Raw genomic sequence first — 4,092 nt, forward strand, 5'->3', positions numbered from 1 at the left:
TTCCAGGGGATCAGACTCCCTCCCACAGGCATGCATGCAGTCAAAATACCAATGTACATAAAATAAAAAATAAATAAATTTTAAAAAAGAAAACGCACACACACACACACACACACACATACACACACACAGATGGAGAAGTGATTTAGCACTTGCTGCTCTTGCAAAGGACTAGGTTTCAATTCTCAGCTCCCACATCATAGCTAACAAACATCTGTATCTTTAGCTCCAAGAGGTCTGATGCACTCTTCTGATTTTTGAGGGCATTGAGCAGTCATGTGGTACACAAAGACACATATGTATTGTGATGATTTGTATATGCCCAGCCTAGGGAGTGGCACTATTAGAGGTTGTATCCCTGTTGGAGTAGGTGTGGCCTTGTTGGAGTAGGTATGTCACTGTGGGTGTGGGCTTTAAGAGCCTCATCCTAGCTGCCTGGCAGTCAGTCTTCTACTAGCAACCTTCAGATGAAGATGTAGAACTCTTAGCTCCTCCTGCACCATGCCTGCCTGGATGCTGCCATACTCCTGCCTTGATGATAATGGACTGAACCTCTTAACCTGTAAGCCAGCCCCAATTAAATGTTGTCTTTATAAGAGTTGCCTTGGTCATGGTGTCTGTTCATAGCAGTAAAATGCTAAGACATGTGTATCCTAAGACATGTGTAAAATAAATAAATCTTTAAAAATTACAAAAACAAAAACAAAACCGTAGGCTGGAGAGATGACGGTTAAGAGCACTAACTGCTCTTCCAGAGGTCCTTAGTTCATTTCCCAGCAACCACATGGTGTCTCACAACCATCTGTAATGGGATCCAATACTCTATTCTGGTGTGTCTGAAGACAGGGACAGTATACTTATATTTATAAAATAAATAAATCTTTAAAATTTAAGAAAATTATAAAAAAATAAAAAGAAGTAAAAGGTAAAGCTATGGCTGGGTGTGGTAGCACAACCCTTTAATCCCAGCACTTGGAAGGCAGAGAGAGATCAATTTTTGTGAGTTCAAAAAAACCTAATCTACAAAGTGACAGGACAACTAGGGGCTACATAGAGAAATCCTCTCTCAAAAAACCAAAAAAAAAAAAAAAAAAAAAAAAAAAAAAAAAAAAAAACCAAAAAAAAAACCAAAACCAAAAAACAAACAAAGAAATTAAAAAACAAACAACCTAATAATGAACTGGACTTGATTGAAATTTAAACCTTTTGTTCTATAAACCACATTGTTAAGAGTACAATAAAATATATTACAGACTTGGAAAAATATTTTCAAATTATGTAATCTGACAAAAGACTATGAAGAGATCCAAGCAATGGTGGGTCATGCCTATAATTCTGACATATAGGAGGCTGAGACAGGAAAATTGACATGAGTTCAAGGCTAGCATGGGCTACATAGTGAATATCAGGCAAGCCTAGGCTACAAGTGAGACTGTCTCAAGTAAATAAATACATATTAAATAAAAAATAGCTCCTAAAACTCAACAGAAGAAACAAACACAACTCTAATAATCCAAGAAAACAAAGACATGAAGAAATATATAACTAAAGAGAATGTAAAAATAAACAATGGAATAAACAGAAAATATACACATTTGGCATGATTATCTATTAGTAAAGTATATCTTAAAACCATAACCTTTCAAAGGCTAAAGTAAAAAATTTACCAGCATCCCCACAATGATTTTCTACCTATAAAATGAGATCATTGGGCTGGAGAGATGGATCAGCAGTTAAGAGCACTGACTGTTCTTCCAGAGGTCCTGAGTTCAATTCCCAGCAACCACATGGTAGCTCACAACCATCTGAAATGGGATCCGATGCGCTCTTCTCATTTTTCTGAAGACAGTGACAGTGTACCCATATAAATAAAATAAATAAGTCTTTTACAAAAAATGAGATCATAGCAGATGAAAAATCCAAGTGGAATCTTCTAGAAATTCCTCTTCTCACCAAAGTATGAATCATGCCTTATTAAGGCTTTTTTGTCCTCTACATTTTTGCATTTATCAATTTTCAGGTGAGAAGCCAAAATTCTTTAACCCTTCCTTCACTGAATGATGGAGATGGGTGGTACCAATTATTGTAACCTTTGAACCTACAGAGTTGTTTGTCTGTTTTAACCATAGCATACTGAATATATACTACTATAAGACTTCCCAGGCTGAGTCACAAAGGATGATGCAATTTTATTCTTCTAACACCCAGTTTTCAAGCCCTGTACTACACAGTGAAAAATCAGACTGCAGTCAACCCATTATAAGTTCAAAGCATGTATAAAGTCCTACAAAGTAGGTGATTCATTACCAGTAGACCTGACCTTCCAGCCACTCTGGTATAGACAACAGCAGGTGAGGGATTAAGCTTCCAGAAGATGATAGTTTATAGCTATTCCATCACTGCTAATCATCAAGTCATCTCAGGCAAGGCCTCAAACATGGATCAAAAGAAACCATTCCCATTTTACCCTGTCCTAATTTCTAGCATGAAGACATCTTTAACACAATGAAATGGCTTCCTAACATTTCTAAGGTTTTGTTTTTGTTTTTGTTTTTTTGTTGTTGTTGCTTTTTTTGTTTTTTGGTTTTTTGTTTTCTTTTTAGGCTTTTTGAGACAGGGTTTCTCTGTGTATCTCTGGCTGTCCTGGAATTCACTCTGTAGACCAGGCTGTCCTCAAACTCAGAAATCTGCCTGCCTCTGCCTCCAAACATTTCTAAGTTTTGTAATGGCTTCTTATGCAGCAGCTGGAATCTAAATGGAGGACATAATGTTTGCAAATTGCTATAAGCTGATATCTCAATCATTCTTTTATAAATAGATTATACAGATATAAAATCATCATTTTGTATCTGCATGGAATTGATTCCAGAACCTAGTCACATCCTCCTGTATATTTTAAGCAATCTCTGGATCACTTACAATACCTAATACAATATAAATGCTATGTAAATAGTTGCTATACTATATTTTTTAAGAGAATAATGACAAGAAAACAAGGTCTATACATGATCAAAAAAAAAAAAGACAGTACTTTCTCAATTACATTTAAGTCTTCAGATATGGAATCAAAAGATAATGAGGGCTAACTTTACATAACATACTCAGTCTTTAAACCTGCCATTTTTTAATCTATGAGCCAAATTCCACCTTTCTAATAAACTTTGGTTTTGGTTAAGAGACAAGGTGCTGGGAAGATGGCTCAGTGGGTGAGAGTGCTTGCTTTGCAAGCTCATGGACCTGAGTGGGAGTCCCCAGCACCCTTGTAAAAAAGTCAAACATGGCAGTGTATGCTTATAACCCCAGCACTTGTGGGAGGCACAGAGATGAGTGACTCCTGAAATAGATCTGGCTAACCAGCCTAGCTGAGATGATGTATTTCTGGTTCAGTGAGAGACTCTGTCTCAAAGCAGCAAGACAGAGAATAATAAAGGAAGACATCTGATGCCCAGTTCTAGTCTCTGCATGCACATGCATGAATGAATGCACCTGCACATGTGCCACACATGAAAGAGCATAATGGAGCTTAAAATTTTTTATTACTAGTGATCTCATAAAGCAATACATGAATCATGTTTTTGTGGTGATGCTGGCATTAACAGGTCTACATCATGGCCAAAGGCATAGAAGTATAGCATAGACAATTACATACAATACATACTTGATCAAAAAGGATTTATTGGATCATGTTTTTACTGTACTACATTTTTAACGTTATTTTAAAAGCTTACTATAAACATTATTCATATTGTGATTGTATCAGGAGACCACACAGTAACTAACCTATACTTCCTAGGTGTAAACTTGTGTAAATGCATTCTGCAAAGTTTGTCTAACAGCAAAAAGAAATTATCCCATCAATAAGTGATGACATGTGATAGCATTTCTAACTAGTAAAGGATTTAGTACCAGAACGAGTCATCCATGTTCAGTAATGATTTCTCAAATAACTGTGGGAATATTGTTTTGGAAACTTGTCAGATTGTGGTGAAAATAGTGTATAGAAATATAGTTTAGAGTCAAAATCTAAAAGTATATATGTCTTAGTCAGGATTTCTATTCCTGCACAAACATCATGACCAAGAAGCAACTTGG

This window comes from Mastomys coucha, chromosome X (genome assembly GCF_008632895.1).
Source record: "Mastomys coucha isolate ucsf_1 chromosome X, UCSF_Mcou_1, whole genome shotgun sequence".
NCBI lineage: Eukaryota > Metazoa > Chordata > Mammalia > Rodentia > Muridae > Mastomys > Mastomys coucha.